Below are 12,624 nucleotides of genomic sequence, written 5' to 3' on the forward strand. Positions count from 1 at the left end.
AGAAAAAAATTTAAATGACCAAAATTTGTCCAACAATCAAAACCAGACCCCAAAAAAAACCACCATCCCCCGGCACATCGGGAGACTGCTGCTAAACAAATACAAATAAAAAATCAAAATGTGCTGAAGTAATTAAATACATCCTGGCAAATCCAAACGATAAAAAATCAAATCAAACATTCCATTAAGAGGTCCATCGGTAAAAAGCAACAAAGCAAAAACATGCGAAAAAAAGACCCTACTCGAAAACCAAAACTAGAGTTAAACACCAAAAAAAAAAAAAACAGTCCACATGCAGTCAGAAAACACCAATTCCCTAACTTTGAGTAGGAACTTTTTAAAAAGATCAGTACAGACGTGTAGCAATGATTGCATAGAGAAGTGAAAATATAACTTTTATTATCATATCACGTACTCTAGGTGTTTTTTAATATAAATTTCGGATTTTATATGCTTATCATTGTTCTCATAAACGTGTGTTATTGTTCAAAATTTTTAGCAGGGAGAAATGCTTGTGCAAGCAAACTGTGTAAAATGGTAAATTGTAAAACCTACACCTGCAATCCAAACGCAAAAAAAACCAATAACCTCAAAAAATTTCTGTAATGTTTTTCGTAGATTGATAAAACCTAAAAACGTGGTAATGTATGTTTATGTCCATGAGGTGATGTATTGTTGAAATAATTTTTGTTAGCTTTATGGTTAAATGCCGGTAGAAACCGAAAAATATGCACCAACATTAATAAGAGTCTATTAGGTTTCGTGGCCCGATTGGCAAAATAAATAATTTTCAATTAATTCATCTTTAATTAAGGTTTTGGTTGAGATAAAAATTCAGTGTCACGAGCGGGATTCGAACCAACGACCTTCGGCTAAATAGAGAGCAGCGGTGTATTTAGCGAAGGTCGTGGGTTCGAATCCCGCTCGTGACACTGTCTTTTTTATCTCAACCAAAACCTTAATTAAAGATTAATTAATTGAAATTAATAAGAGTGTGTTATTTGAAAAGTAAAATTAAAAAAGTTTTTCTAATAAAGAATTGTAGGGATGAATGATTTTTTCTCAGATTATTAGTTACAAAATATTCAGGTATAAATTGAATATTGCATTAGAAATTACTATTAGTCACGCGATACAAAACTGGCCTCGATTGAAACCCGCTGATGTGGACATATTTCTGCACTGATTCTCGCACATGAAAAGAGGTTCATGTTCCATAAACTGTCGTGCACTCTGTTGTTATCATTTGCGAATTTTTTGCCGGCATCGCGTCTTCCGTAAACCGGACCTTTCTATTTCTGACCCAGGGGACTTAGGTGTCGAAAAATTTGGCCGTGCATCGGAAAAGGACTATGGTACAGATTTCTGCCCTTTGGATGGCGAAAGGGTCAAAAAATCAATTTTGTGGAATTCAAGTATTTTGATTTTAAAACACATTCTCTCTCCTCACGATTCAACATTTCAATTAATTAATCTTTATGTAAGGTATTGGTTGAGATAAAAAAGTCAGTGTCACGAGCGGGATTCGAACCCACGACCTTCGGCTAAAAACGCCGCTGCTCTACCACTTGAGCTATCGTGACTTCAATCCAATCGGACACTAACTTCCCATCTCAACCCAACCTTTCGAATTTTCCCTCCTTTTTGCCATTTTTCCAATTTTGTGTAATCTATTTGATTCTATTAATAATACCTTACATAAAGATTAATTAATTGAAGATGTTAATCGGTCAATCGGACCATGAATTCTAATGGATTTTAATCAACATTTAAATTAAATTTAAACAAGATTGGTTAAAAAATATTTTTTCTGCAAAATGTTTAAAGCATAGTTCAACTAAAATGAAAGCGAATATTTTTGTTTGTCAGAAAATTTTCGTCAAGCTGTGAGAACCTTGAGTTGTCTCCAGTGAAAATTGCATTTTATTGTTCTTTTAATTGCTCCCTGAGAGTACTTATCTGCCAAAACCAACAAGTAAAATAAATTAACACGGTCAACAATTAAAAAATATTCACAGGCAATTGTTTTGCCAAAACGCTTTTTCACTCCAACTTAACACACATTTCAGATCTTTGGTTGAATCTTGTTGTTAACTAGGCGTTAAAAAGTCCCTCGAACACACGCATACGAAAAAATCGTCAGATTGACGGTTCCAGGAATAGCGAAGCACGGGGCAGATGAGGACTTGACTGACATGTTTAGGACTCGGTTACGGTGTCGTTTTAGTCGACACTTCATCATTCAGAGGTTAACGTTGTTTTTGAAACGCCTCTTTTTCCCTGTTTCATTTTTTTTCAAAAGCGCAGCTGCCATCGATTGTAAATTTCTTGAGCCTGTGGGGGGCGGAATGGGGAATCCGAGACTGTATTATGAGTTACAAGGGAATAATGGTGAAAATAGTAAAATATTGAACTTTTTTGGAGGACGAAGGAAATGGAGAGGGAGAAAAAAAAGAATATTAGTAATAAAGCTTTGAATATCGTACAAAATGGTTCAACATTTCATATTACATATAACAATAAGCACTGAAGGTTAAAACGACGTAGAAAAACAACATAACGTGTTCGTAGATTATTTCCCTAAGACATGGGAATGTTGACATAGACATTTGACATAGAAATTTTCAAGGACGAGAGTGAGATGCGCTTTTGAAGTATCAGAAAAACGTATATTTTGGAAAAATTGTTATCACTTGTTCATAGTGAATTACCCCTGTTTCTTGTGCAAGCAATGGTTCGCCTGGTAAAACAGATTGCATTGTTCAAAACGCAAGAAAAGAGAGAGAAATTGATGGAATTTAAAATTTAAACATAAATTGGAACAAACATTAGTACAGACGTAGAAATGATAAATGATGGTGTGAGTGTGTTGTTCGATTTTTTAAAAAGATAGTTCCTTCTCATTTTTTTATTTGTTAATTCGACCACGATATAACCCCAACTTATCATTGACAAAATAATGAGAAAAATAAAGCCCGGTACACCCAAAAATAAAAATCCTCGCAAAGACCAAGTAACTCCAGCCAATTGTTACATACTTAACAAACATGGCACCAAACAAACAAGGAAACAATTTAAATGCCCAAAATTTGTCCCAAAAACAAAACCAGACCCCCCCCCCCAAAAAAAAACCAACCAAAAATACTGTAAAGCATATGAATCTACATTTCAAACCAAACTATCCATTTTTTAATTTATATACTTAAAACCCCCCCAAAAAAAAAAAAAAAAAACCATCCCCCGGCACATCGGCAGACTGCTGCAAAACAAATACAAACACAAAATAAAAATGTGCTGAAGTAATCAAATACATCCTGGCAAATCCAAACGGTAAAAAATGAAATCAAACATCCCACGCACAACCAGGCTCATCGATAAAATGACAAAAAGCAACAAATCATAAAACATTCCAAATAAAAAGATCTCACCCTAAAACCAAAAATGCCAATGGGATTGAGTGTTTGTAGGTTATTTTCCTTAGACATAGAAATTTTGACATAGAAATGTTCAAGAACAGTATCAAAAAGGACGAGAGTGAGATGCGCTTTTGCGGTATCAGGAAAGGTCCGAATAGTTGTAAATTGTTAACGTTCTATAGGGGTTGGAAGAAATCTCTAGATTTACTGGGTTGGATTGGCACTGACAGTCGCAAACCTTGGAGGAAACAAGAAATTAAAAAACCACCTTCCCCTCATAAAACCTATTAGATTTGCCATGTTGGGGCTTCAACAACGCTGCCACGTTTGGTTCTTGGGGGGATTATCCAATTACAGTAAGTATACTCTAAGTGTACCCAAAGGTATGTGTATGATGTGTTTTGTTTCATAAATTTAGTTAAAATTAACCGTGTAGATTGGGATAAGTTAGGTAAGGGTTAGATTAGGGTATGGGATAGTGTCGGGTTAGGTTAGATAAGGTAGGCTTCTGGAAGGGTTGGTTAGATTGGGGTTAAAAAGGCTAATTAATTTTAAGTTAGGTAAGGGTCTGAAATAGGGACGGGTAGTACGTAAGGTAGGTTTACCTTAGGGCTAAGTTAGGTTAGGTACGGTTATGGTTAAGGACAAGTTAGGTTAGATAGAATAGGGTTAGGTTACATATCCAAGATTCCGAGTATCTTGCGAAATGGCGAAAATATGAGAGTACAAAACGCAGTTTTTATGGTCGACTTTGTTTATGATAAGATATTTGGATAGCTATTTACAAATAAATAAACTGTAACTAATAACACATGTCCTTTAATGACCAATGGTACCAATGACTCTTTCTCTTCCTCTCCTCTCTCACTGCCTATCTATACCAATCTACCTAGATATCTATCTATTCATTTTCATTGATGAATGAAGAATCTATCTATCTACCTGTATATCTGCCTCCTTTTGTTTGTCTGACTCTCTCTCTCTCTCACTCTCTCTCTCTCTCTCTTTCTCTCTATCTCTTTCTTTCTCTCTCTCTCTTTCTCTTTCTTTTTCCCTTTCTCTTTTCTTTCTCTTTCTCTCTCTCCTCGCTCCATCTCTATATCGAACCACATAAACATTCTGCTTCTTTTAATAAAACTTGAGGACTTTAATGAACAATATACCGATGATTTCTCTCTCTCCCTCTCTACCTCTCCTATCAATCTATCTCCTTGTCTTTCTTTCTCCATTTATCTTTCCACCACTCATTCGCTCATTCTCTTTCCTACATACACTTTCGCACTGTCTTAATCTCCTTTCTTCTATTTCTTGTTTTATAATATATCTACCTCAAACCTATCCACCCACCTATCACCAATCTATCCCTTAACTATTACTTCCAGTCCTTTTTTGTTTTGTAATTCGTTGAGATCAAACGTGACCGAATTCTGTCTCGTCCTGTCTACACCCATGACATTATTCTTGACAAACATAAATTCTCTTCAAAGACAACTTATCCAAAGGCCGCTACAAGACAATTTTTTTATTTATATTGTTTTTATTTTTAATTTTTATTCTTGTGGTATTTTGTAACAACCAGGCAAATTCCAATGGCAAGAATTACGATTGTACAACCTCTGAGTTTTACTGAACTTTGTATCTAAATCAAGTCGCCTATTACGACAAAATGCTCACGATCCTCTCGTTCAGAACTCTCATTCTTAGTGCTTTCGTTAAGTTTATAACGTCGCCGAACGCTATTTCGGCCATCCTGAGTGAGACGGCGTACAGGGATAATGGGGTGATTAAAGTCGTATTTATTGTCGCCTAGTACGTGAGATGGGGATTAACTCCGGGATTACTCAGGCAAAGGACACAATCCAACGTTCCTGTGTTCTGTATATAATAAAACCTCGGGGGAGAAGAGAATCGAACAGTCCAACTGTCTTCTGATTAATTCTAACATCATTCGATTCTGTTATATCAATTATTCTTACAATCAACATATTGAAAAAGTTCATTAGAGTTCGTGGTCCGATTGACCGAATAATTTTTTAATTAATTAATTTTTACATAAGGTATTGGTTGAGATAAAAAGTCAGTGTCACAAGCGGGATTCGAACCAACGACTCTCGGCTAACTACGCCGCTGTTCTACCACTTCAGCTATTGCGACTTCCATCTACTCGGACACTAAATATTGAAAACGTTCGAATAGATCAACGCAAAGGAAAAAAGTTTTCTAATATAAGAATAATTCATCCTGGAAGAAATAGCCAAATAAGGTCAAAAAGAGTTCCCTTCATTCAAATTTATGCAACCCCCTTTGACAGCTAAAATTTACATTTTACAATATTTAATTTCTTTCATGACTTAGACTATTCTATTGAGTTCTTAACATCCGATTCTGAGGATTAAAAAAACAACATCAAGCAACAATTTGAAAATGTTGGAACGATTTATTTTATCCATTATATTTCGTGGTCCGATTGACTTGAACTTCATTACATAAAATATACCATCTTTCAATTAATTAATCTTTATGTAAGGTATTGGTTGAAATAAAAAAGCTAGTGTCACGAGGGGGATTTGAACCCACGACCTTCGGGATGGGAAGTTGGTGTCCGAGTGGATCCAAGTCATGATAGCTCAAGTGGTAGAGCAGCGGCGTATTTAGCCGAAGGTCGTGGGTTCGAATTCCGCTCGTCACGCTGGCTTTTTTATTTCAACCAATACGTTACATAAATATTAATTAATTGAAAGAAGGATATTTTATGTTTTATGCTGCTAGAATTTTGCGCTTTTAAGTGAATGTCAGGCCACATTCATAAAGCAAAGTTTCGACATTAAAAAATTCTATTTTATTGGTTTTGTATCTGCAATTTTACGGTTTCCCGTGATGTGTATCTGTGAGCAGAATGAGAATACTGTCACAACAAGAGTACGATATAAGCATAAGACGTTAACATCTTGCCTCTCCCTGCTTATAACCCGGACTCAGATCTAGCTTTCCAGTCGTTCGTAATATTTTATTAAACTTTCTTTGTGATTTACGAGCTAGTGTTGAAAATCGTCTAAACAAATGCTGTAAATATTTAGGAATGTAAGAATGAAATAATTGTGTGAAGAGAAATTGACATTTTTACCTTGAAAAATTGATTTAATGCTATTCCTTTGGCCAAAATCATCAAGCAGGTATTCCATTTTTTTAATGTTGTAATAAAGAGAGTCGGTTTATCACAGTTTAAACTTGAGGCTACGGTTGCCTCTCTCTACTTATAACCCTGACCCCGCTCCATCGCATTGCTGCGAGATACTATTACAGTAAATACAGTGGATACTTTAGATTGTACAAATGAAATTAGTTGCAGTGGGAAGAAAACTGACGTTTTTTCCTTTTAAAAATTGACTGAATTTTACTTTTTAACTATATGCTATGGCAACAGTAGTAGTAAAAATCGGTTCATTTTGTAGTCGGCGGTTCGTGTTATTCCCGCTCCCCTCTTATACCTTGAGTAAGCTTCATCTTCAGTCGCATTCCGTAGAATGGTGGTTTTTCAAAAACGACAGTTTGTAGAAATCTACGAGCTTCTGTTTAAATACATTTAAAAAAATATATTAAATATTTAGGTTTCTAAGCATGAAGTGGTAGGATACAAAGACTACTTCTTTATTCACGAATAATGTGTACCTTGGTATGGCCTGGATGAAGGAACTAATTGCTTGTTGTTATTTCCAAGCTTTACACATGATTTAAGGTTCAGGGCAAAACAATCTTAAATATGTCTATACATTGACATTATTAAGTTTTTAATGCATGGTTGTAATTTATTTTAACATTGCTATGGGCTGTAACAATATTTGCCATGACCTAAAAATAAGTCGAAAATTTAGCAGTAACAATTGAATTTGTTTCTTCGGACAGACGGTGTATTTTCAACCTTTTCACTTTTCACTCAGTGAGAAGAACTAGGGGCGACTTTCCCTTCAATCGTCTAGGAGGATTTTCAGGTAGAGTTTGATGTGATAACTGTCGTACTAATAAATTATTATGTGGGTTCTGTGATTGATGAAATATTTTATAGCGGGTTTTGGGGAATTCATGTACAAATGGGATATGTAGGCAAATTTGAAGGACAATTTTAGATTGGATTGATTGAAGACCTTGGGAATTGGAATCCTTGGTCGATCTCCACACATCTCAATCGTATACCCAGAGAGGTCTAATGTTTAAATAAAAAGTTTGTTTTCAATGTCTAATTTTGATCGTGTGTCAAGTAGTCATTTTAACAATTTATAACTTCGGTTTGTTTGCTGTCATTTCAGTCTTGTGTGAGGATTCCGAGTCATTCGTTTATCCATGAAAAGTTCACGATAACGCACATGGTCAGTGGTAGGCAATGGGATTCCATTTATACTCACTGTAGGACGGACATTTTTACCTAAGGTAAAATTTACCTGTACGCCTATCGATAGGTTTACCTTCATTCTTCACTTTGTGAACCACAGTGTTAATTCATTGAGGTGTTGTAAGTGTTGAGTGTTAATTGAGGGAATTACGTGTAAGAATCCTATCATCAGCGAATGTGCCCTTTTAAAAGTGTACGAATATCTGTAATGTAAATGGAAAGTAGAAATGGACCAATTATGCATCCCTGAGGAACACCCTCTTTAATGCGAATATAAGGCGAGTATTCAGTTCCCAGACGGACTCGGCAAAATCGGTCCGTACTCCTCATATGTATGAGGGAGGATGTTCTTCAGTTTCCAAAACCACCCCTAGTGCCAGACTCTTTCAAAGTTCTAAATCAAGAAAGACATCCAAGCAATGCTTTTTTATTCGAGGAAAGACGCTGTACTGTAAGCAACACGATGCAATGTTGAGTTGTCGAGTGAAATGTGCGGATCCAAACTGATGATCTGGAATAATATTAGAATTTTTGATTATTGGCAATAATGGCCGGAGTAGTTTTTCTAGAATTTTGACCAGGAAAGAAAGAAGATTAATGGGTCGATAGGAATTAGGAAGAAAAAACCGTTTCGTGGGTCCTTCAAGTATATGTAGTTCTTAATCATATTTTGGTGGATAATTTTTAGCTTGAATATTTAGCTGTCGGACAAGTTTGTGTGTAACCAAGGACAAAAAAAACTATATTTTTGTAACGGTTTTTTTTTCAGGAACCTCATGGTAGCTAAGTACAAGACCTCCAATCATGGGTCAACTGATTGACGCCCTCAATAAAATTGTAAAAAAAGTAAAATATCAATACGATTTCTTGGAAAAAGAAGATGAAAATAATCGTGTGGAACGACGAGGAACAAAGGGTTAAATCTTTTGTTTGGGGTCGAGTCGTTTGTGGCCACGCCTCCGCCTTTTTATCACTGATCCAGTTGGAGACTCGGCCTCTGTGGACTCCCACCAGAGACGTTTAGAGAACCAGAACCACCATTTTCCCTGACGATGAAAGCAGGGCAGATTTTTTTCGAAATGATTTGTCGGTTGTTTTCGAAACTAGTGGTTACAGATGAGAGATAGTCATAGAACTGCAGATGAACAAGCAATGAAGAATATATTCTAATACCGAATAGTTCATCCGCTTAAAACTCAAAATTCGGTCAAATTTCTTTGGTATAAATGTCATTTTTCTTTTTCACTACTACTAATTTTGTAGGGCATGTATTCAATATGTTTAAAAAGTAGGTGGCTTACAAAAAAAAGTTATTATAGAAGGCGCCACCACTTGAAAAACAACTTTATTTTTTTATTTTTTGTGTGAGGTCAGGGTTATAAGAAGGGCGAGACAATCAATATCTCATGAAACGGTTACAACTGGAGAAAATGTACCGATTTTTTTCATTACAAAAGCTAGCAATTATGAATTGCTGCACTGCTTTTGTCGTTGCACTACATAAAAAGTTATATTTAGTTAGTTGGAGTAGTAATTGTTTATTTCTAAATCTAAATATGCATGTTAAAAATGTTTTAAAAGTAGCTCTTTCTTTACAAAAAAAACCTTAATTATAAGAGGCGCCATTATTTTAAAAACAACTTTAAATAGTGTGAGGTCAGGGTTATAAGCAGGGAGAGACAAATAATATCTCATGAAACGGTTTTATCTGAAAAAAATGAACCGATATTTTCCAATACAACACGCTAGCAATCATGAATAGCTGCACTGTTTTTGTCGTGGCTTAAATAGACATTCAATTGCTGAGGATACAATTAGATCTTTTCAATATAATCGGTATCTATCTCGGGTACCTATTTGTTATATATTTTTTAAAAGTGGCTCGTTCTTTAAAAAAAAAACCTTAATTATAAGAGGCACCAATGTTTTAAAGATAACTTTAAATTGTGTGAGGTCAGGGTTATAAGCATGGAGAGACAAGTAAACTTTCAAGTTTAACCTGTTTATGCCATGAAACGGATATAATTTTTATATGAACCAATTATTTCCATTACAGCACTTGGTAATTTTCAAATGCTGTACTTTACTTTTTATCGTTGCATTACATAAAAGTTTATAACCACATTCAAATTGGAGCGCGAGTGCACGGGAGTTCGCTTGATGCGCGGCAGCTCCGGCAGACGAAGAACGCATGGCGTTATCTTTCCGCGGGGACGACAAGTGGACGTTTTCTGGATTCAGCAGCCTTTTTTACGGAGGGAAGAAATCTTTCTGCACGTCGGACTGCACAACCGGCTTCATACGAGTTCGACAACTATTTGCCTTGGACTTTCAACGAGCTGCAGGGTAATCACTTGTCCAGAGAACATTTTATTTTCATTTGTTCACTTTTTGTCAATTGATTTTCTTTATTATTGCCGGAACAATGTTTTTTGTTTTCTTAATTTTTTATAAAAAGGCCTTAATCAGTATTGTTCAGTTTTAAATATAGAAAAGATACTTATTTGTATTATTTTATTTTAATTAAAAAAAGGGAATTTATTCTGTTAGTTCATTTTCATTTTTTAAAAAAAAAAAAAAAAAAAGTGTTCATTTGTATTTAATTGCTGTGGTTATTTTTATTTCATCTCAAAGACCTGAAAAAACTGTCCTGATCCCTCCACGACAATTTTTATAAGATTTTTTATTTTTATTTTAAATATATATTCTATTTTATAAGTTATATTCAATTAGTTGGAGTAGTAATTGTTTCTCTCTAAATCTAAATATGCATGTTAAAAATGTATTTAAAGTAGCTCTTTCTTGACAAAAAAAACCTTAGTTATAAGAGGCGCCAGTATCTTCAAAACAATTTTAAATAGTGTGAAGTCAGGGGTAAAAGCAGGGAGAGGCAATTAATATGTCATGTCGAGTGAAATGTGCGGATCCAAACTGATGATCAGGAATAATATTAGAATCGATAATTGGCAATAATGACCGGAGTAGGTTTTCGAGAAGTTTGTCCAGAATAGAAAGGAGATTAATGGGTCGATAGGAACTAGGAAGATCAGAACAAAAATAAATGTTCAAAAACAGTTTCGTGGCTTCTTCAAGTATATGTATTTTTTAATCATATTTTGGTGGATAATTTTTGGCTTGGATCTTTCTAATCTTATAACTGGACGATTGGCTGTCGGACAATGAGGTTTATGTGTAACAAAGGGCAAACAAACCTATATTTTTGTAACAGTTTTTGTCAGGAACCTCAAGCGGCTAAGTGTAAGACGTTCAATCATGGGTCTATTGATTGATGCCCTCAAAAAAATTGGAAAAAGATAAAATATCAGTACGATTTACATCACACTAGCAATTACGAATAGCTGCATTATGATTTTGTCGTGGAATTGCTTAAAAAGATTCACTTTACTCAGGTTATAATTCGTCTTTCTTGATATAATCCAAATCTAACAATCTCCGATAACTTTTTGTTAAATATATTTTACATGTATCTCGTTTTTTACAAAAACCGTTTATACAAAAGTCGCCAACACCTTAAAACCGGCCTTAAATGGAGCAAAGTCAAGGAAATAAGCAGGGAGAAACGAGTACCATCTGAAGTTTCAACCAGAAAGTTTATTGTACAAAATCGTCGAGTTCAAAATTAACTGACTAGGTTGCATTACTTAAAAAGTTATATTCAATTTTCTCAGATTAAAATTATTTTTTTCTCGATATAATCTAAATCTAATAAAAATCTAGCTGTGTTTTCGTTAATTATATTTATTAAATATATTCAAAAGCACCCCTTGTTTACAAAAACCGTCGTTATAATAGGCGCCAGCTTGTGAAAAAATTACTTTAAATAGTGGAAGTCAGGGTTATAAGCAGATGTAGGCAACCAGGGGACCTGAAGTTTTTAACATTTTTGCCATGAAACAGTTATTGCTTCGAAATGAACCGATTCTTTCTATTACAGTCTTCTAACAATTTCATATTCCTATTCTCACTACAACTAATTAATTTCGTAGAATCTGAAATATGTACTTATTTGTTGAAAAATGTTTAAGCAGCTGCTTCTTGTTCTCGCACAAAGCTAGCCAAAAGATGACAAATGGTAGCCATTATGATCTCCAGTTTGTGCCATGAAATGGTTATTATACAAAACCGTCCAGTTGACAATAATTTCTTTCACTATATTAGAGTATTCTTACTATTTAATTGTGCTTCTTAATGATTTGTCGCAAAGCAAGCCTTTAAAAACAAAAACTTTGGTCGATTATTCGAGGAAAAATGCCATTTTTCTGCACACTACCATCAATTTCAATCTTCAAGTCTTAAATAATTACAGTTGCTTATAAAAAATCATTGACGCCCTAATCAGGGTTATGAGCAGGGGAAAGCAAGACTCCAATATTTGTTTTTTATTACCCACAAACATTATCGTCTTGTTAGATAAAAGAAAACCCAAGCCGAAAATTATTCAACAAAATTCGATAAAAAATACATCTACTTGACGAACAGAATGTTAATACATCTTCAACATATATGTTTAATACAACTAAACATTAAACATGTCCGAAGGTTTTCACCAGGCACGATTTAAATTTCACAAGCTACCCTGCTGATATTTTCCGAACTGGCTCCCAATGCACACCCCCGAAGTTCACCAGAAAAAAAAAGACACGACAGAGAGCTGATCTCCAGGTAATAGTGAATTGTGGACTTACGCAAAAGGGCGAAGGGAAAAAGCGCAGCACCTGAGCGGACTTATTGTTGGTTGGGAACAATGCAGCACGTGAGGACCTAACGTAACGGTCTCTGGTGACAACCGAGAACGAGGAA

At 34.9% G+C, this 12,624-nt stretch overlaps 1 non-coding gene across 1 annotated transcript; it reads right to left on the minus strand.

Moving 5' to 3' along the window:
• Positions 1-1,510: 1,510 nt before the first annotated feature.
• Trnak-uuu lies at positions 1,511-1,583 on the minus strand. Its single transcript has one exon. It is a non-coding gene; the product is annotated as a tRNA-Lys (tRNA).
• Between the last annotated feature and the right edge of the window lie 11,041 nt (positions 1,584-12,624).

This window comes from Cimex lectularius, unplaced genomic scaffold (assembly GCF_000648675.2).
Source record: "Cimex lectularius strain Harlan isolate CLEC.00 unplaced genomic scaffold, Clec_2.1 scaffold77, whole genome shotgun sequence".
NCBI classification, from domain to species: domain Eukaryota; kingdom Metazoa; phylum Arthropoda; class Insecta; order Hemiptera; family Cimicidae; genus Cimex; species Cimex lectularius.